This window comes from Molothrus ater, chromosome 3, assembly GCF_012460135.2.
Source record: "Molothrus ater isolate BHLD 08-10-18 breed brown headed cowbird chromosome 3, BPBGC_Mater_1.1, whole genome shotgun sequence".
NCBI classification, from domain to species: Eukaryota; Metazoa; Chordata; class Aves; order Passeriformes; family Icteridae; genus Molothrus; species Molothrus ater.
In genome coordinates this window covers 100,501,819-100,523,137 of record NC_050480.2, presented here as the reverse complement: position 1 = coordinate 100,523,137, position 21,319 = coordinate 100,501,819, and the positions used below count along the sequence as shown (strand labels likewise).

Genomic DNA, 21,319 nt, shown 5'->3' with positions numbered 1-21,319 from the left:
TGGGTAATCCGTGGGATGTCCAGGGTGATGCTGGCAGTGGGCTGGCAACTTCTTGTGCTGGAGAGGTTTGCAGCTGACTGCCTTGTGGTGGCTTCAGCTTTCATTTGTCCTCTTGGCTTTCTTGTATAGCAGTTAGGCTGGAAGAATGGGAAATATGGCTTGTGCAGTCCACGCAAATGTTTCTGGAGGAAGCTCATGGATTGTTCCTGTTGCCTCCAGTCAATTCTTTGGCTGAAATTAGCTTGAAGATTGGAGGAGAGGATACAGCCACAAACGTGCACACACAAGCTTACAGAACAATGAACATACCCAGGGAAATTGCCCAGAGTAAATTTTTTGTGTGTCACGTAAACAAACAGATCATAAACATTCAGCGCCTGCTTGTTAGGTTTGTTTGTTAGGTTACCCTGTGTTGCCTAAGAGCTTAAGTTAAAACGCTTACCAGTGGTGTGCTTGATCTTCAGGGATCTACTGATAGAAACAGGCTGAACCTCTTCACCCCTTCTTCCATTTCTATATGTGTAAAATGGAGACTGCCTGCCTTCCCCGGGCTTAGAGAGGATTATTTACTCCTTACGGCCGGCTTTGGAGGGGAGAAGCACTAAGCAGGGCGGTGTGACGTATGACTGCTCCAGTGGAGATGGGGACAGAAAGGCACCAGGGTGCTCCTGGAGAGGGAGGAGCATCAGCTGGTGAGGGCAAGGTCAGGAGAGTCCCTGCGTGGGCACATGGGGGTGAAGGGAAGGCCACCAGTGGCCACAGGGACACTGCAGCTGCTTGGGGCTGGCTGGCCCTGCTGGGAATATGCAGCTGGCTCTTTACAGCAAGCAGAGTGGGACAGGCAGAGGCAAAATACCCACAGCATTTGGGTACTTACGAGCACAAACCTGTTGGATTTAATCAGCTTATGCAAAATGAACTGTACCTGGGACCTGCACGTGCTGGGCTTGCTGGGTGAGCTCAGGTTCTGGCATGGGTGTGCGCAGGTCCCTGCTCCTTCCCTGGGCTGAGGGTTGCTGCCTTTAGGCTCCATCACCCTGCCCCAGGCCTTCCCCAGAAAGCATACCAGGAAAGGAAAGCCACATCACTTGTCATGATCCAGCACAAATCTGGTGTTTACCTGCAAAATCATACCTGGCTTCTGCTTGACTAAGTCTAAACCTGGTTCATGACAAGTTAACCTTATGTAGCAGCATTAGGAGAGCAAATGACTCTTCCCACCCAGCTGACCGTGTTTCTTTCCTCTTGAGCTCTGTGCCATTCCTGCTAGTCCCTGTTGTCTCTGTGTTCACAGAATCAATTAAGTTGGAAAAGACCTCCGAGACTGAGTCCAGCCTGTGACCAGGCACCACCTAGTCAACCCAGCCATAGTACTAAGTTCTGTGTCCAAGTCTTTCCTTAAATACCTCAGGAATGGTGACTTTACCACATCCCTGGACAGCCCATTCCAATATCTAATTACCCTTTCTGTGAAGAATTTCTTCATAATGTCTAGCCCAGACCTCCCCTGGCACAGCTTAAGACTATGTCCTCTCTTCCTGTCGCTGGTTGCCTGGGAGAAGAGACTGACCCCCACTCAGCTGCAATCTCCTTTCAGGCTGTTGTAGAGAGTGATAAGGTCACCCCTCAGCCTCCTTTTCCTCCAAGCTAAACAATCTGAGCTCTCAGCCGCTCTTCATAGGTCTTGCACTTCAGACTCTTCACCAGCTTTGTTGCCCTTCTCTGGACCTGCTTCTGCTCCTCAATGTCTGTCTTGTCATGAGGGACCCAGAAATGGACATGGTGCTCAAGGTGTGGCCTCACCAGTGCCAAGCACAGGGGAACTCTGATGAGGGGATGCAGCCCCATGCCGCTTGCTCTCCCCATCAGTAGCTTCCCCATAATCTGCTTAAAGGTCCTGGTGTTTTTACCCCCCTGCCATGACTGGTTTTCCTTCCTGCCCATTCCCTTCAGCATCCTTGGGGATTTAACTCAGTGTGATTGGGCTGGATAATCCCCAACAGATAAAGCAGTGTCTGAAACTGGGGTGCAATGAGCTCCCACAATGTGCAGAACAAAGGGATGTCCAAGTGCATCTCTGCCTTCCAGAGGACTTCAGATCTATATGTTAAAAATTAGCTGGCTTCTCACATTAACTCAGCTTCGTGTTGTTGTTTTTTTAATGCTCCTCATCCTTTCCAAGTAGACAAAAGGCTGTAATATTAGAAAAAATTTTATAAATCCAGGCAGAACACACTTCTCCTTGTACAAATTAATGATCTGTAATAACTACTGTGTAGGAATTGATTTTCTGCAGGTAACAACTTCATGGTCTTGATACGATAAAGTAATAAAATTCTGCATTTTTTGTGTAACCCCTGCAGTATTTCAGGGCTGTGATAGAAACAGCCTTTATTGTGCAAGAATAACAATCACGTTTCAACATCAAACACAAGAGCAACAAAACAAAAAATCTGAAATTCATTATCAATTTTCATCTGAGTTTGCCAGGCCTCATTGTAAGTGTGGTGGTACTTCAAAGACCATGACAGTTCAGTTTAAAAAAAAATTAAATAATGTGTCATCCTCTTGAAATATTAGCATAGGAGAAAAACAAAGGAAAAGCCTCTCTTGGCATCTGCATCTGCGATGGGTGGATAATTCCTTTGTCATTTTGAAGTTCTACCTGAACTTGCAACAGAAAACCTGGCATTTCATTATCATTAGGCCTCTTGATGTCTCTTTTTGAAGCGGTTGGCAGGCTCCTGACTTTCTCCATGCAGCCTGAACAGGGAACCTCCAGCTCTCAGAGGCCCTGGGTGAATGCACAAGGAGCTGTATAGGGGCAGAGAGGAGCTGTGAGGTGTGATTCTGTTATAAATGGGCTCACTTAGGCCTGGGGGATTGTTGCAGCAAGAAGCATGGCTTAGAGGGTAGATGGTGTTTGTTCCTGGTATAGAGAATGAGCACTGTGATTCTGGACAAGCAAATAATCCCTTAGGGTGCTTACTGTGTCCTCCTCTGCATAAGCTGAAAGAAAGGGCAGAGCATGTAGAGAACTGCTGGTTTGCCTGGCTACACTCAAGTCTCATACTCATTGAAGTAAAAGTTGGTTTCTAGAGCCTACATGAAATCCAGTCATATGCCTGAGTCCCTTTTCTGTGCCGTGGACATAGAGTTAGGTCTGAACTCTGGCTAAGCATTTGTGTGCTTAAACCTGCTGGGAGCCTGAGAGGATGGTGCTGATCTGTGGAGGGAAACTGCATTGTGATGTCCTGTTTAGAGGGAAGCCATTGGAGAGCGTGACCTCAGAAGGTGCCAGAAGAGACACCAGTGTTGATACCTGCTTGGGTCAAGACAGACCCAGAGGGTGAAGTTGCCTTCCCAGAGCAGCAAGAGTGGGCATGGATCAGGTGCTGTGATTCTCCTGGTTGCACATGTTGTGGTTCTCCTGCTTTTACCGGAGCTGTTTCTCGAGAGGAATAGGAATTACCAAAGCCATAAGAACCCCCTGGGCAGGCAGCAAGCATATGCTGTTGGTGCTTGAGTAGGGCTGTAGGGCTGTTTCCTCATCTTCTGATGGTGAGGGTGATGTGCCTCATCCCTCCCTACTTATGCTATCAGCACTGCAGTTCTGCAGCCAGCTCTTCTCAGTGTGGCAGTACAAGTCTCCTCTGTTTTTATGGCCACGTTTGAAATATCTTGTTGCTTATTATGTAAAGTATCTGCTTTTCATCACTACATCTTTTTGTGTGAATGCTGTGTTGAGTCTTCAGCATGTATTTAATATTTCTTGAATGTTACATGTTAATTGCTTCCAATTTTCTATTGCTTCATCTTTTGGCCACTTCAGCGTAAGTTATTGTTATAGCTGCCCTTTTGTGAAATGTGTGATGCCTGTTCCTATTTTTCTTGTCAGTTCCATTTAAATACTTGGCATTTTAAGTAAACCTTCTTGCCTCATATATTTTGTTTAGAACAACAGATTCCCACTGAATCAAATATGGGAATTTATTTAGTTAATAGGGAGACTGTGTTGCATTACTGACTGTAAAACAGACTGTTATAGCCTGCAGCATTGAACTGGGAATGGTGTGGTTTTTGAAAATAGAAGTTTGTGTGTTGATTCTTTCATATATATACACATCAGGTTCTCAAAAAATCTTATTATGCTCTTCATGCAGAATTTCACTACAAGAAATGACATGTGCTATTCCCCTAGACCTTAGCCTTTGTGTAGGGAAAAGGGTACAGAATCTTCTTCATATTGTCTTCATGTTGTATGAAAAGGTGCTCTTTCAAAAGGCTAATTAGGGGAACTGGACCTCAGCAAGAAAAATGCATCAAGGTAATGTGTCCCTGACTCTGAAGTTTATGTGGCTCTTTCTTGGTGGAAGGGTCAGCTGCTGGAGTCCTTCTGAAACACTGCTGAGTGTCCTCATGCCAAAGACAACTCTTGGAAGATGTAGGGGAAAGAGGATGGTGCAAAGTTCAGAAGTTGCAGGGGACTGAGAAGGGAGTGACTGGCAAAGAAAGCTGCATAGATGGTGATGAGTTTTATCTCAGCCCTCTTGCAAAAGCTTGGATTCCCCTTGGATCTGTTGGTGACAGAGTGGCAGCTCCTCCGAGCATGTCCTTTCCCTCTGGGTAGTGAAGGATGAGAAACTTTTTCCTAGGATGTGTGGGACCTAGACCAGATGAAACAAAGGGTGACAGGAAGGGTCCCTCCTGCAGTTTTGTTAAATAAGACGACCGTGCTAGGACTGAGAGGTGCTGATGCTTCCCCACAGTCTCAGACCACTTCTTTCCTGGCTGGCTGGCTGGCTGTGCAAATACAGGTCCTGCCATTTACTCCGTACAGAAAGTATTTGGCATAAAGGGGATGTGCACATAAAGACTCGTGTGAGGAAATGCAAGATCTCCCAAAGATAGCACAGAATTGTTTCTTAACTAGGGTTGTAGGACAGTATGTCATAATGGACTATCAGAAAAGTATGAAAAGTTATTTGCCTCAGTGTCTGAATATCCTCTCCAGAGCAGGGGTTAGTCTCCTGCCTGTGCACAGCTGCTCTGGGCTCCGTTGTGGTGAGCAGCCCCTCTGAATCCTGCACCTCATCCCTTCCACTCTTGAGATGTTGTATTTAATAACAAGGCCACTCGCAGGCTGGGATTTGACATTGTCTTTTGTAAATTAGTGTTTTGAAAGGAAACCAGTGGACTTTGCTGGATGCCCATGAGTTGGTCCAGGTGCTTGTTTCTAATGCAGACAGTAGCTCATTCATGGGCATAACCCAAAGAGGATGTAGTTGGTTGTACCTTTTTTGTTTTTAACTGAAAAAAGTATTTTTGTAAGTTATTTTAAAATGTCATTAAGTTAAAAAAAAACAAGCAGGTGCCATGCTACAACATATCGTGCATTTACAGTTTCACGGCATATCTCCGTTTTCTTCCTCTATACTATTGTTCCCCACAAAAGCAAGTGAATTTAAGACACCAAGCAAATGACTGATCATAATAACCTTTAAGGTGCTGGATTATTCCTTAGGTTTATGCTGCTTTGGTATGCCTGTTGGTTGCATGCCGACTGCAAAAGAGTTTATCTTAATAGTTGCAAAACAAAGAAGTGCAGTACCAAAAGAAAGGGTTACCATTGACATGTTATAACTCAGAATGAAAAATAAATAGGCTAAAAATGCCTTCCATTTCTTCATAAAATAAATGCAAACAGTGTTAAACAAGTATCCAGTTATTTTTAGAAATTTCTAGAAAGCTTAAAATGCAAGGACATGAGTGTGACAGTTACCAGCCCACTACAAGACCACATGGAAACATTTAATTTAGAGACCGTTTTCAGATTGTAGGATATGATTTAAAACCAACTTCAGCTTGTTTTTAAAATCAGTTACTTTCATCCAGTAACCTCTAAACAATCTATTTCTGCTTTGTCTGCCCTGCCTGCACTGAGGCTGGGAGAAGGCGAGAGGGGCGCTGAAGCTGTGGTATGTGCTCTGTGCTGCCGTGGCACTATGCACCAGATGGTCCCACCCTGCAGCTCACTTGCTGCTTATTCCCTTCAGTTTCCCAAGCCTTACTGATTTTTTTCTTCTATAAATCATGAGTTTCCTTTTCTAGCAATTAATCATTTCGCTTATTTTTTGGTTCTATATTTAATCCTTCCCATTCATCAACTCTCTCACACATTAATCTTCCAATATTGGAAGAGATGCATGCATTCCTGTGCCAGTTCAGATCCCTGTCTGTATACCCCAATTTCCTTTCTTTGTTTGGGTGACCAGGAACAAGATGCTCCAGAGGAAGGAGCAGTACTCCTGCCCCACCTTGAATGGCAAATACAACATCCTGACAGCTGGTGGTATCTTCACCCCTTAGTAATTGGGTCAAGACTGGACAGACATGAGATGTTTGTGTTCTTTTCAAATGTTTTGCTGAGATGGGAAACTCATATCCATTCACTTTTTTAATCCAAATGGACTCTTGGCCTGCCTGGTATAAAGGGAAATGAATTATTTTGGGGTAAATTGCATGTTGTATAGAGTATTTTGTTTTACACATAGTGAATTTTTCTTTTTGTGAAATTTATTTTCTTCTTGAGTTACAAGAAAGACGATCTCCTGCTTTATCATCCCAGTTTATTTTCTAAAACAGGTATTTTAAGCAGACCAAATGGAGCATGTTATCCAGAACTGGAGCACACCTTCTTTCCTCTCAGCAGCACTAAGGCAAAGGTTTTGCTGTCTCCCTTTTTTTTTTTTTTTTTTTGGGGGTCACCCATTGCTGGAGTGCTCGTGTTCAGAGCCCAGTTATGGCCTGGTATGGCCTGGGCAGGCGCTGGTCCTGTGCTGTCCTCCCACCACAGGAGGGCAACCCAAGCCATCCCTGGTGGCACCACTTAAACTGGAGAGGTGTTTGTCAAATGATTTAAAGGCCACCACTGTACGGATGCATTTCTCGTTTGGTTTTTTGGTGGTTTTTTTTTGGTTTTTTGACAAAACAAGGTGGAAATATCAGCTGAGTGGCCTTCTTGAATGTAGGTAGGACAAGGGGTAATGGCTTTAAACTGAAAGAGGATGGGTTTAGATTAGATATTGGGAGGAAATTCTTCACTGTGAGTTTGGTGAAGCACTGGAACAGGATGTCCAGAGAATCTGTGGATGCCCCATCCTTGAGAGTGTTCAAGACCAGGTTGGATAGGGCTTTGAGCAACCTGGTCTAGTGAAAAGTGTCCATGGCAGGGGACTTGGAAGTAGGTGATCTTTAAGGTCTCTTCCAACCCAAACCATTCTATGATCTATGAATAAGAGCTCTTTTTTTCCAAGATGCACCTGCAGCACCTGCTTTATTTTACTTATATCTATGAATGCTACAGAAAACTTTATAAAAGCTACATCATGTCTCCTAAGCCATTCTCCCAACCAGCCCCTGGCTTAAAAACACTTCATGGGAAGGATGAGGGGGTGTGCTGAGGTGTTGACACCTGCAGCATCAGTTGGAAAGACCTGAGGCTGTCGTATTGAGTGCAGTAGGGCTTCCCATGGAACAAACCTGGCCTGTAGAGCCTACAAGAGGGTGACAAGGGGTTTCATAGCTCTGGATTCGAATGCGTGCATGCAATGCCTTATTTTTGGCAACATGTGCTGCCAGAATCTCTTACCATTCCATGACCTACTCAGACATGTGAATAACTTCCCACTTCTTGACTGCAGGTTGATAGTGGTGGACTTGTGTGAACTCCTTTAGAGTACATAGTGTTGCTTTGCCTTTAGTGTGTGTACATAACTGCTCAGATAAAACAAACTCATAGTACCTCACTGCAGCTGTCAGTTAAAGGAAGTTGTGCATTTTTCCCCTGAGTTTTGGGATAATTTTTCTCCAGCCTTTCCTTCCTTGGAAGTCATAGTAGCATGCTACTTTTTAGATCTGTCTCTTTCTTTAGAGAGGAAAAGCCACTTTCTGATTTTTTTGTGTTCATAATTATGCAAAGGAGTTGCTGAACATAAACATGCAACTGTAAATGCCATAGAAATGTACTCCACAAAGATTCCACTGTTAACCACACCAAAGAAAACAAAAATGCGAGGTTATTCAGATCGAGGTCACATGCAGGAAGTGACATTTAAATTCTTACTCATTTAAAATTAAGCCATCTTACCATTTTCCTCTTCTGAAGTGTTGCAGATTTTCCATTAGTTAAAGGGTTGTCTTGCAGGTCTTCAAGAATAAGTTTTTCCATTATTTTTTAGAGGCTTGAGCTGTAGGGCTTTTTTAAAATGATAGAATGCATGTGAGTGTGAGAACTGTGTACATTTAATTGGCTATTTGAGAAGCTGTGCTAGAAGATTGACCTCAGAAACATTAGGAAATAGCAGTTCCACTGCTTATCTTTACAGTTCATAAAAAGTATTGTTTAATTCTTGGAAGAAGAGGGTGTTTCAGTCTTGCTCAGTTTTTGTCTTTGTTCTGATTTGCTTTGCGTGGTGTTTTTCCTTGTCCACTTCAGTGCTGGAATACAGTATTGAAACAACTGTGTGGTTTATGGCTTTTACTCCAAAGTTTTTCATTTTTTCATTGTGTTGAGCCTTCTGTAAACAGATTTTCTTGAATCCAAACAAAAAGCAAGGGCTGCGATCTGGGGCCAGTTTTGGCTGTGAAATCATCACGGTCAAAATCCCTTGCATACATCCAGTCCCAGGGGCAGTGGGCTTGGGCTTGTCCAGGTGTTGACCTTCCCCACTGCTCCCAGCTGAGCTCTTGCCTGGATGGTATCTTGAGCTGTGGGTCCCTTCTACCACTGAAATTGTCTAAACAAGCATGTTCTCCTTACTTTTTGAAGGAGTGTTGCCGGAGGAAGCATCTGGCCTTCCTCTTTCTTGGAATTGCTGATACTTTTGCTTGCCGGTTGCGCTGTGACTTGAGTGCAGCTGTTGATGCTCCTCTGAGGCATGAAAGGACAATGCTTTGTTTCATTTCTCAGGTATCTGCCAGAAGTGTTTGATACTGTTGAAGTATCGAGATGTTATCTGAATCACTTTCGTTCTTGAGCATTTCTCCGTTGCTACGACTGAAAACAAAACCACCAAATTTGAAGTTGAACTGTTTCAAATGAAGTATAACATTTAATGTACTTTTAGCTGGTAAAATCATCACAAGTGCTAACTGGTGTAATTTTGGTACTTACTGGTAAATCTTGTTTATTAGACTATATGTGTGTTCCTTTTATTTACCACTTCAACACAACATTGAGGAAAAACATGTCTTCATTTCCTGTATATTATTCTGTCAGCCAGAAGTGTTTCCTATTGGAAGATGTTAAAATAAGTCTATCAAGGAAAAAATAAATTAAAAGATTCTCTGTTAAGAAAAAGGGAAAAAAAGCTAAAATCCTGTTAAATAATTAAGATGCTTTGGGCTCTATCAGGATTGACAGTATTCTTGCCACAATATAGATATGCAAAAACTGTAAGAAGTTTAATATTTTATAGCAAGGATAACTCCAAACCCTAAATCTACTGGCTTGTTTCTATGGTAACAAATATTGAAATATGTCTAGCCAACACTGTAGGTTCCCCCTATTTAATTTCTGTCTATGGGTTCTAGGAATTCATTAAGGCTGTAGAAACCTTTTAAAATTGGTACATTCTGTTGTAAAATTCCCTAAGATTAATGTTGAACACAACTCTAAATTTTAACATAAACATTTCTTTGAAAGTGACTTCTTTGCAAGTGAAGGATTAGAGTTTTATTCTAAGACTGCATGAGCATTGATCTGGTATTTTTGTTCTTCATTGGGAAGTTGAATTTTTTTTTTCTGTGCATGACTACTGAAAAAATTGAGTTTCAGTCTATAGATTCTGATGAAAATATGGAAGGCCGCTTAACTGGAGCTGTCTGGCTGGAAGACAACAATGGTATGAGGTCAGCCACCTGCAGGCTTTAGTTTAGTTAAGAACTAAAGTAGCCAGAGCTACTTTTAAGGGATCCCATCCTACTCTTAGGATTCAAATGAGGATTTACAGCAAGCTTCAATATTTATTTCAATTAATTGCACCTTTTGTGTATTACAGAGCATTTTCTAAGTGTCTGATTTAAGTCATTTTGTGTTTGACATCTTTTGGTTGTTTTTCTTTTGAGGGCAGCCCGGCAGTGTTGGGAAGTAATCTGAGTGTTGGCTGTGAGATTCCATTTCCCTTGTGGTAACTGAAACCACAAGCACCTAGTCCCAGCTGTAAGAGGAAAATTTTGAAACTTTGAAGTGAACATCAGATTGATGCAATATTTTGCATCTGGTTGACTAGCCAGAGTTAGATGCAGCTGGAAACATAAAGACTTCCTCCCTCAGCCTTTGGGGGGACTCTGGTTTTTGCTGGCATGTAGTAAAGATAATGAGGCAGCAGAAAGAAAATTTCAGAGACTGAGATTTGCTCTTAACAGCTGTGTTTCAGGAGCCCGTGGTTATGGACTAAACGCATGGTTTCTCAGAGGGCTAATAGCATCCAACCTTTTTTCCTCTTAAAGAGACTTATAGCAGGGGACTTGGAAATCAGACCCAGCAACCTTAAGTGATGCCTTGTAGGGCAAGGAGGTGCAGTTGGCAGTGACTGAAGTACTCAATAAAAGCAGAAGATGGTGTTCAGAAAAAGTGCAGTTCATTCATTCATATCCATCTGGAGCAATAAGGAAGAAGGTGGGCTATTTACTGGGCAAAGGATTATGTCCACAGTCCTGTGTGAAAAAGAGTGATTTCAGTGTGAGCCTGAGGCAGTGATTTCCTCCTAGTACTAGAGGAGCTGACAGTTCCTACTTACACCTCAGGCAAAGCCAGGCTGCAAGAAGGGGCCAGTGTATGTGCACAAGGGAACATGAGAAGAAAACAACAGATATCTGTGCTATTCAACTGTATTGTGAGAAAAATATCCCTTCACCCACAAGCCCTAGGTAAATCTCCAAAACCTCTTTTTATTACCATAAACAATATGTAGAAAAAGAATTCAGGTGTTCAGTGAAGAAGTTGCTTTAGGTTGGATATGGAAGGCTTTAGAGACATTCCTGTGGCATCATTCAGGGTGCACTGTTGGCAGGCACAGTCCCACCACCACTTCCAGTGCTGGGACCAAAGCACTGTGGCAGCAGGCAGCTCCAGTGACCTGACCAGTGCCCTGCACGCCTTCCTACACACACCACGCTCACACAGTCCGACGAGGTTGCCTTACAAGGTTTCCCCAGACATCTGCATCTTTAAAGCAGTTGAATCATGGTGCAGTAACACAGAAACAGGAGCCCCACAGAAACAAAGGAAACCCTGGGCTTTCCTACGCTTCCAGTCTGTGTGCAAGGTAGTCTGGGGTCTTCCTGCTGATTCACTGGCTCCTGCTGTGTCTCCAAGTGCCCAGTCACCTGGCTGGCACCACTGGTCCCTGTGCCTTCTGTTGTGCAAGGCGTCCACGGCACCAATTTGTGGCCTCTTGCCTGGTGCTCTTGCAACCCAGGGCACAACCTGCAGCTTTCAGACTGAGCTACCTGCCCTGAATGTATTCCTTAACAATGCCAGCTGTCATCTTGCTTCACCTTAGTGTGTATTTATCTCACCCTGGCCTGAGATACTCCTTTTTTCGTCACACATGTCCTGTGGTGTTTTTTGAACTAGTGTGGGCTGTGGAAATAGGAGCTGCAGAATCACCGACAAAAAATGTTACCAGTCTCCCTGTGTCATCAGTGAGTTGTATCACTGTCTGAAATGCTCTCCAGAGTGTGCTTTTGTGGTACCCAGAGTCCCCGGGGTTTCTCATACTTGGAGGCTTTATGGCTGCTGTGGGAGTTTTGCCTTCATGCACCCCTACACCATGCAGTCAAGAACAGTGATGTCCACTCTCATCAGTATTTTGAACTGTCCAGGCTTTATCCCAAGTCTGTGGAAAGACTTTTGATCTCTGCAATGGGCTTCACCCAAGGGGCCAATTTAAGTGATAGATGCATGTTCCTGTTAACTCTGAAATGATGCTTTTCTGCGGGGCTGATTTTTTTTCTTCTTCCTCTTTTCTTTTTGTTTTAATGATGGAATTTCCCTTTTATTGAAATAGAAAAAATCCTCAAATTTTGTAACAACAAGGTGAAACTTATCTTTTTAGGATGTGAAGTCTCCATGTGTATTTGTAGAGTACCTAGTGGAGTGAGGGTTGTGGCTGAGGTGAAAGCCTTTTTTATTTGCTGCTTTTAATGTCCAAACACAAATTCAGAAGAAAATGGGGGAAACTGACTCAAGACTTACTAGAAACAGAAACAAATGAAAAAAAATTACCTTTTAATTTCTTGGGTTAAGTGTGGTGCTTGCCAAAACCATGGATATGCTCCAGACCCAACTTTTTTTGTATATGTAACAAAATTATTCCATTTTGAGGCTTTTTCATTTAGTAGTGATGGACTTGTCAAATTTATTTTCAAGAAAAGAGAGTAGGATTATATGTGTGCATGAAGGCTGTGAATATTCCCATTCCATTAGGCCTCTAATCTTCCACAGGCAGAAGAAGCCTGCTCACTATAGCAAGGCCAGTTGGTAGCTGTCAGGAAGCTTTCATGACACCAGCTCTTCCACCTTTAAAACATCTGGTATATATCAGGGTTCTACTCACCCTTTCTGACTCTTGGAGCTGGGAAATGAAAAAGGAACTTGTATTCTTCTGTGATCAACTTTCAATTTTTCATATCGTTTTTGTGCAATCTAGACACATCAAAATATGCTTTGACTTGCTCCTACATCTGAAAAATACTGTACTGGTGGACTGCATAGTAAAATCCTGCAGAGAGTGAACATGAGCTGAGGGAGGGAAGCACATGTGGTAGAATGCCAGTGGTTGTATGGACTGCTCAGCACAAGGCAGAGGCAGAGTTCAAGCCACGATTTCCACTATTAACCTTCAGGGTGTTCATGCAGAACAGGTAGTCAGTGTTCTTTTGCAGACCTAATGCTAGTATTTCCTCTAACATAAGCATGCCTAGGAAGATGCATACCAGATGATTAAAAAAATAATAGGCAGTGTGAGTACATGCAGAGAATACCTGCTTTGTTACGGGAGCATGTGTTTCCTGCAGGAGTTACAGCCCCTTGAGGAGAAACAAGAATTTGTAGAGCTGCATGCTTCTTAAATGTCTCTCAGTGCTGAGTGCTTTCCTGAAAGTGTGCGTAGTTGGGTTTTTTCTGATAGGTTATTTGGAGACCTACTGTTCGGAACAGAAGGTGGATGGTAAAATTCCATAAGGCTTTTTATGTGATATTCGCAACAATAATTTTATCAAGAGTGTCTCCCTGCCCCGTTTCTCAGCTGATTAAAAATTCAGTTTCTTATTTTTACATGTTCTGGAGGCGAAATTTTGAGAGGTCAGGGGTGACTCTGTTGCAGCTTCTTTTCTGTCCTCAATTCCCCAGCCTTATGGTGAAGTGTTTTTCACTGTAGTTGGTTCTGCTGTAGTGGTTAAAGACAGAAAATGTTTAGCTCAACCCTGAGGCAGCTCAAACTTTGTGCTGGATTAATTAAAAAATAGTTCTGTGCCTTCTGTAGCAACAGTGCTTGGGAGGGGAATGGAGGAAGGAGTGCTGTGCACTGGGGACAGGAGGGCTCATCACACCAGCCAGGATCCCAGCTGTCTGCTGGAGATCCTGGCTCTTCAAGGCAGCGCGTATTTTCTCCCAGGTCTGCCACAGCTCCTGGAGCTGAATTTTGTTTGCAATAATCTGTCTGTAAGGGAGCTGTTCCACTATCCCAGTCGTTGTTTTTTTGGGTTTTTTAAAGTTGTTTCAACAGTCCCCTTTTCCATCCCGGGGAAAATAAAAAATATCCCTTTGGAAGAGGGGCTAGGTAACTAAGTTCTGTGCTTATCCTCCATGTTATGTACTTTGTGCAAGTTAAAAGGCTTGTTCTGCCTTTCATCTTGTGTGCTGTTTTCTGCAGATATTTCCTAACTTCTCCCATGACGTTTTTGCCTGGTTCTTCAGAAGACTATGGACTGAAAGAGACTATTGTTTCTCCGAGAGTGCAGGCATGTGTACATCGGCTAATCTGGTTGGTACAGGATTTCAGGAGTGGGTGTTGAACTGAGGAACAGGGCTGGGATGTGTGCGCCTACAAATTCTTGTGAACGGCGTGCTCTCCTATTCTGTAAATAATATCACATTTCACTTTCTAGGTTTACCATTCATGTTTCTCCAAAAGTTGAACTCCTGTACCATGAGATGTAAACAAGGAAATGGCATACGGGAAGGTTGCAAAAGTTTTGGTTAGCAGAGACTGGAAAGGTGATCTCCTTTTCAGTCATGTGCCTGGATAGTCAGCTACTTGATTGTGTGGAGACTCAGAACATTTGTTTTTCACAAACATCATATGTTTAAAATCTACACTTCAATTTAAACATAGTCTTTCTAGTGTTTTCCTTCCCCAGGTTTGGGTTTTCAGATCTGAAGTACAAGATAAGCAAACAAATACTTTTTAGCCTGGTGTTTAGGAGGAAGACTTTGCCAGTTGAGGTGCGTTTGCAAGCTTTTGGGAAACTGCAACCTGAACCTCACATTTGCAGCAAATTCATTCTGCAAAGCACTTTGGATACAAGACATCAGGCAAAATTCGTTGGGTTTTTTTTTCCATTTGAATGATATCACCAAGGAGCAAGGAAACCCCCAGTTACTGTTTTTGTTTACAACCAGCACCTCGTCAGATGAAACCTTGCCACATACTTGTTTCCCCTCCTGGGAGCATTACCTAAAAGATGATGGTGCTGGGATAACTCCAGCTTCCTTGTGGTGACCCAGATCTCTGCTGGCGATGAGATCTCTATCTCTGCTGGGCACGGAGCAAGAACAGCAGTTGTGTTTTCGACTGCAGATCCATGGGCATGTTCCCATACAGTGTTTCCAGGCTCGTCAGCAACCTTGCAGTGCCTTGCCTATTGTTGTTGACATTCCTTTGTCTGCCAGCAAAAGGCGGATTTTATTCCACAGTCTGGTTTCATGTAGGTCTCGTAAGAGGGTGTGAGGCAACTTTATGGTGGTTTGAAATACTACTTTTAGAGCATGAGACAGCATAAAAATCCTGGTAGGTTTGTTTGGGGTTTTTTTTTTTTTGCAGCAACAACATTGTATTACTGACAGTTGGCTGCATCTCAACTTTGGTAGAGTTTCTTCGCTTGGTCAGGAATAGTTGCTGCTTGCAAAACAGCTCCTTGGTACCATAGGGTGCAGGCTGGGAAGACTGACACTTGCTGGTAGTTTAAGAATTTATGAGGATTTATCCTATGGTTTGTTGATGGGATTTGGTTGGCTGAAATGCTTTTTGATGGATACACAGGAATTCCCAGGTGTGGATAAAAGCACTTGGTGATACTCAGTCAAAGAGGATAGAGAAGAAAGACTGTGAAGTGAGGAGGACATGGGGGGTTGTCTGGCTTCTTTTTATTTATAGGGTGTCATATTTAACAAAGGGCTTACAGTTTCACCCATAGTCTTGTGTGTTTCTAGCACTGCTAGACCAAGCTGCTGTGTTGGCTACCCTTGAAGGGTTTCCCCAATGCTTCTGTTGGATGCAACATGGGTCAGCTTCCTTGCATCACAGCCACCTCACTGTTTGCCCAAGCGGTGTTTCTGAAAGTGCACATCCTTTTCAGCAGCCCATGGTCACAGTATGGAGCACTGGAACCAGTCTATGAAGCTATCATCTCTTCCTATCCAAGACTTCTTTTGTGTGAGAGTCTTGCTGTAGCCAGGAGTGTTTGAGACAGTTTCTGCTGACAGTTTTCTGCTCTGCACTCCTGAGGATTGGATGTAGGGCAGTTTGGAGGGTTCCTCACAGTGGAACTCCCTATTTACAGTCAGTGAATTCATTAGCGCCCTGAATTATTTACCTTAAAGAATTCAAGTCCTGAATTATTTACCTTTAAGGTCTGTCTTCCTGTGTTGTGCATTTGGTTGACTGTAGACCTGTGCTCTGTTATAAGCTATTAATGTCTAAGGTAGCATAGTATCCAAGGAAGTTTCAGCTGTTTACTGGTAATTTTATTTTCATACATAAATACATTGCAACATTGCAGCTGATCTTTAAGGTCCTTTCCCACCCAAAGCATTCTATGGTTCTATAAGTTCAGAGTGACACTCTGATATAAAATGGATTTGTGCAGATCTTGTAAATGCATGGACAGTTTTTGAGTATGTCATCACACTCTTCTCTTTCTGCAAGTTGCCTGCCTGCTGCCAGCTGTAGCTGCAAACCCTGGGCAAACTCCCTATTCAGCATCTTGTTTTTTCCCTGCTGTCCCATATTTAGCCCAAATTTTTATTTATGGCATAGTACTCAAAGCCCTACTGAAGAAGTTTGTAATTTCCTCATGATCTTACTCTGTTTACCAGTGTCAGACTTCAGGATTTGACAGATGATTTGGGAAGCCCCACTTCTCTTTGCAGGAAGAGACTTAAGAGGACAGAGGATCCTGAGGATCCTCAACAGCCTTGCTGCTGAGATGTCTCTATACTCCTTAGTGTTTTGTGTACTGGAAATACAGTTCCTTTCCGCTGTGACTGTTCATTACTTTTAGTTGAGAGAAGCCAGGTTTTCAGGTTGGTTAGGAATTCACTGTTAATGGCCACTTGAGGGATACTGAGTTTAAATGACCTGTGTGGTGCTTCACTGGAGCTGCATGGCAGCTCTCCAAGGCACAGCTCATCTGCCTGGATGCTGAGAGGGTGGCAGGGAGTGTCACGGTGGCTGCCATCCTTGCTGCCAACAGCTGTTGGAGTTGTCATGCACTCTTGCCCTGAAGCCCTGATGCACAGCTCAGGTACATCCCCTGTGCCAAGAGTGAAGGCAGCTGCAGCAGGCAGCACTCACCTGCACATTTCCCTCCCTTCTCAGGGGTGAGTGCTTGAACACATCAGCGTTCTCTCTTCAACCTACCTGTGGTACACCAAAGATTTTGCAGGAAGCAGACAAATGGCGTTTGGGCATTGGCACAAATGATGTGCTCTGACATCATATGGTCTTGGACGTGGTTCTTCAGCAGTGCTGCAGCTGCACAGCCAGCAGGCTTTTCTCCATGCCTAACCCCAGTTCTGCTCTCTCCCCATCCAACCCTCCAATTTTCTGTCTCCATTAAATGAATTTTCTTGTTCTGACATGTTTTTCCCTGCCATCCCCTGGCCCAGATCTTGACTCCTCTGTTTTGAGCACAGATGACTCCAGGCTGCAGTAGGGAGGTCACCTGGATCAGGACACCCTCCTTGCCTGGGAGGGGCCCAACCCTCGCTGGCAGCAGATGCCGGAGGCAATGGTCACTTCTGTTCTGCTCTGCCATGGACTAGACTGTGTTCATTGAGTTGTGTGGCATCAGGCTAAACCACAGTTTAAACTCTGTTCTAGAGATTGCAAGAATTTGGTCTTTCCAGCTGATTTTCTGGGGATGTCTCAGTCAGACGGCTGTGACCAAAATCTTGCAGCAAAACTTTCTGTCAGTCATCCATGTCAACAATGGACAGAGTATGCCAAAAGCCTGAGCCCTGAAACGCAGGAAGGGTATGGCAGCCTATATCCCCCAACCTGTGCTCTCTGCCTGGGTTTAATTGTGTATGCCCTTGTGAAGGTTGGCAAGGGACCATGTACACATGGTCGAGTTGCATCTCTTTAAGTGAAGGGTTTTTTTTAATTTGCTTTCAGAGAAAGCAATGAAATACTAATGGCATTTCCAGTACTGAAAATCCAGTTTCCTTTACTTAGCATGTGTCTTCTGTCCATTCAGAGAGGTTGGGGGTGTGGGGTTGAGATTGTGTCTTCAGCTGGATTTCTACCATATGGGCTTTTTTCTTCCTTATTTAAATGTCTTCTATGAAGTATATTGGCAGGAGAATTTGACACTATAGCTTAAAGCTACTAATATGGGAAGCAAGGAGTAAACACAGACACTAAAAGACCCTTTTGAGAATTTTAAGTGGAGTCACTACTTAAATCATGTTGTAGGTACAGAGTATGGAGAAACTTTATGATTAAGTAATCTACTGTCAATGCAATTTTGCAAGTATTATTTTTACATCACTGCTGTGGTTATTAGTGGCATGTATTTGCTGTTGATACTGAAAGAAATTTAATGAGCTTTCTCTCCCTCTGTATTTCTGCTTTTGGTGGCACTGTCTGCTCGGCATTGGTCCCAGTGCTGCCAGGCAGGATGGCCTGGGAAGAGGGCAGAAGATTTGGGCACAGGAGAGCTGTGTTCTTCTGTGTAGCTCTACAAGTGGTGGGCTGTGGTATCTCATCTGCCTCTCTAAACTGGTATCTGTTGCTTCTGTTTGATCAATGAGTAATTTTGGGGAAAAAACTTTTTCTTGTTGAATGTTTTTATGAGATCAGGCAGAAAACAAAAGACCTGAATATCTACTGCAAAACTTCTATAATGCAAATAATAGATAATTGCTTGTAGTTAATCAATTATCTCTTTTGTTTTGTTTTTCACACAGAGCAATGAGGCAAGAGAGAAGTTTTTAAAAACAGAAAAATGTGATTGCATAAACATCGTTGTTGGCAGGAGGACTCAGTGGATTCAGGTAATAATGTGACACCACTTTTTATTATGCTTTAAAAACTAGCTAGGTTTCAGGCTGCCAGTGGCCCTTTGTTCAGGGGCTGAGGAGTAGAGGAAGGTGACAAGGTATAACAAGACCTAGTAGCTGGCTGTTAATTCATTCAGACCAGATGAGAGGGTGTGGGTAATCCCACAGTGCTGGGGAGTGATGCTGGGGCTGCAGTAGCTTCCTGCTTTATGTCAGGCTGTTGTATCTGAGACTGGGTTTTTTTTGTTTTGTTGGGGTTTTTTACAGGCTTTTTTTTAACCCTAGGAGATTCTCTCCTTCGACCTCTTACAGCTTCGTCGACGTAGGCGGGGAAGCTCCATGCCTGTTTCATGGAAAAAGGTCAAATGATCAGCAGTCCCTTCAGACTGCAGAACCCTGAATCTGCAAATATTTCCCTTGAATTCCCCCTTTAAAAGGATTTCTGGATCAGAGCAGATCACTATCTGCTGTAAGACCCACACCTAGACCTTTACTGCTTTAGAGAATGACTGCTGGTTGTTTTCTGTGTGTGAAGACAATTTCTCATTGCATGGTTGTAGGAAACCTAATGTGTGATATTTAAGTATACTAATGTTTGCAACATATTATCTTGAAGTAATCGACTTTTCCATATTTAGATTCCCTTTTGTAGGAAAAGTAAATTCCTAGCTAAAATGCATCTCTTATAGTTTAAATAATTTTAATTATTTCCCTCACTGAAGGGGAGTGCAGAATGAAGGCAAGGGGAGTTTACCGTGCTAATTGCACTCCACATTTGTAATTGGGAGCAGATCCTATCCTCAGTCTTCTTAGGCAATCCTAGTGAAGTCATCAGGCTTTTCACAAGCATATGGTTTTCCCCACGCCTGTTTGATTCTGGGATAAGGGCCTACGGTGTGCTTTTTCTTTCACTGATTTCTCATACGGAGGAAGTTTGAAAAATATGCATCATCTTTTCCAATGTAGGTTTCTAGCAGCAGTTGAAGAAGTTGTTGAAGAAGTTCTGCAGTATTTTATTGAGATAGCAAAGCTTATTGATTTAGACTGAGCTGTTTCTAACTGGCAAGTGCATTTTCTTCATTAGGTGCAAGGTGAGGAAAAGAGCAGTTGTGGCTTTGCATTGCTATAGTCATGACCAAGAAGAATGTTTAAAAAGGATATGAATGGGTGTGGATTTGATATTTCCTAAAACCAGATTTTTTTAGTATTAAATTACATACTCCAGGAAGCTAGTTGCTGTATCAACACTGGTATAATGACACATTATTTAAAAAATCAATATCCAGTCACAGAAACAAGTCCTGGTATAAGCAGTTGGGTGCTTACAGCTGTGATTTGTATGTATTTGCAAATGTAATGGGATTTTTTTTCCCTTGTAGCACTGGTAACTTGGATAAACACAGTATGTGTGACTCATTGCAGAATATAAACTTACTTTAAAGGAGCAAGTGTTGGATTTGCTGAATATCCTATTGCTTGCATCCCTGAATACCTTCTTGCAATAGGTCATGATTAATCTTAAATTGGCCAGCCTGAGGGGAAAATTACTGCTGATGTCCCATAGGTACTTCAGAAACAAACATAATGATGGAAGTGCTTTAAAAACATAAATAGTAGTTAGAATTCATAAAGTCGTAAAGCAAACATATGGTACAAGGCCTTCTAAAATATAACACTTGAAAGCTTTTTTTATCATTTCAGAAAGAGCTTGTTTAGTTATCACAGAAAAAGTAAATATTTTCATTCTTTTTTCTTCAGCACACTCTCATTCCATTTATCTTTCTCTTTTTCCTTTTGTACTTCTTTTTTGTCCCCCCAGAGCATTCTTATTTTGGTGGGATGGGAGACCAACACCTGATGTCCATAGAAGGCCATGCATAAGAACAGGAGATAAAACTGCTATTGGTCCTCCTGTTGTTAGGTACATTCTTGAAGTCCTTTTGCAGTGTCGGCACAGAGTTGATGTAATCCAAACTGAACACTCGCTGTGCGCATGTGTGCGGGAGCGAGACGTGATGGACACTGCAGCAGCTCCTGGGCCACTCGAGAACACACTGATGTTTTAGTGTGATACATCGGTGATGGGGGATGCAGTCCCTCTGTGTGTGTGTGTACACACACGTGTGTAGGCGCGTGAGCTCACGGAGGGCAGCACGAGACAGCTCTTCTGCTGCACCTTGGGTGGGGTGGCTGTGGTCTCCACTGCTTCGAGCCATCAGTGGGACAGGGAGGTGAAGTTGCTGCTGGAAAGGGGTGGAAGGAGGAAGATGGGGAGCAGAGAAGTGGGGAGCCGGGTGGGGATCAGGGGCCAGGGAGGAAGACGCAGCTCCAGAGGGAAATACTCTGTGCTTTGCAGTTGCTTGTGTGGATAGAAACCAGATGGTGCGCTGGAACACCCGCTCGCTTGGGCGGCGGCGGAGCCAAACATATGGTTAATGGTTAGGAGAAAGAGCTTTTCGAGCCAGGGCTTTGCTGACTGCCTCGCATTACAGATTGTTGCAGTGTGTCATTACATTGCCAAACTAAGTGCTTAATACCCGCTGCGGGCGCTGGGCAGGCATTTGCAGGAAGGATGCAGAGGCTCCCTGGTCAGGGCGGGAGGCTGACATCACGTACAGCCCCCTGCCACACCCCCCCCACCCCCTTTCCCCTCTGGAAACCCCATAAATCTCCCCATTTACAAGCCCAAATCTACAGCAGGCAGTTTTCCTGCTCTGAGTGTCTTTAAGGGATTTCTTTAAGGGATTT

At 43.3% G+C, this 21,319-nt stretch overlaps 1 protein-coding gene across 1 annotated transcript in view; it reads left to right on the top strand.

Annotated features, from left to right (window-relative positions):
* The window catches only part of BACH2 (BTB domain and CNC homolog 2), a 182,311-nt gene that overhangs the window by 24,743 nt on the left and 136,249 nt on the right, over nucleotides 1-21,319 (top strand). Inside the window, exon 2 of the mRNA XM_036380552.2 lies at nucleotides 18,479-18,565. The gene's annotated coding sequence lies outside the window, so the exon portion shown is untranslated. The remainder of the gene's footprint in view (nucleotides 1-18,478; nucleotides 18,566-21,319) is intronic.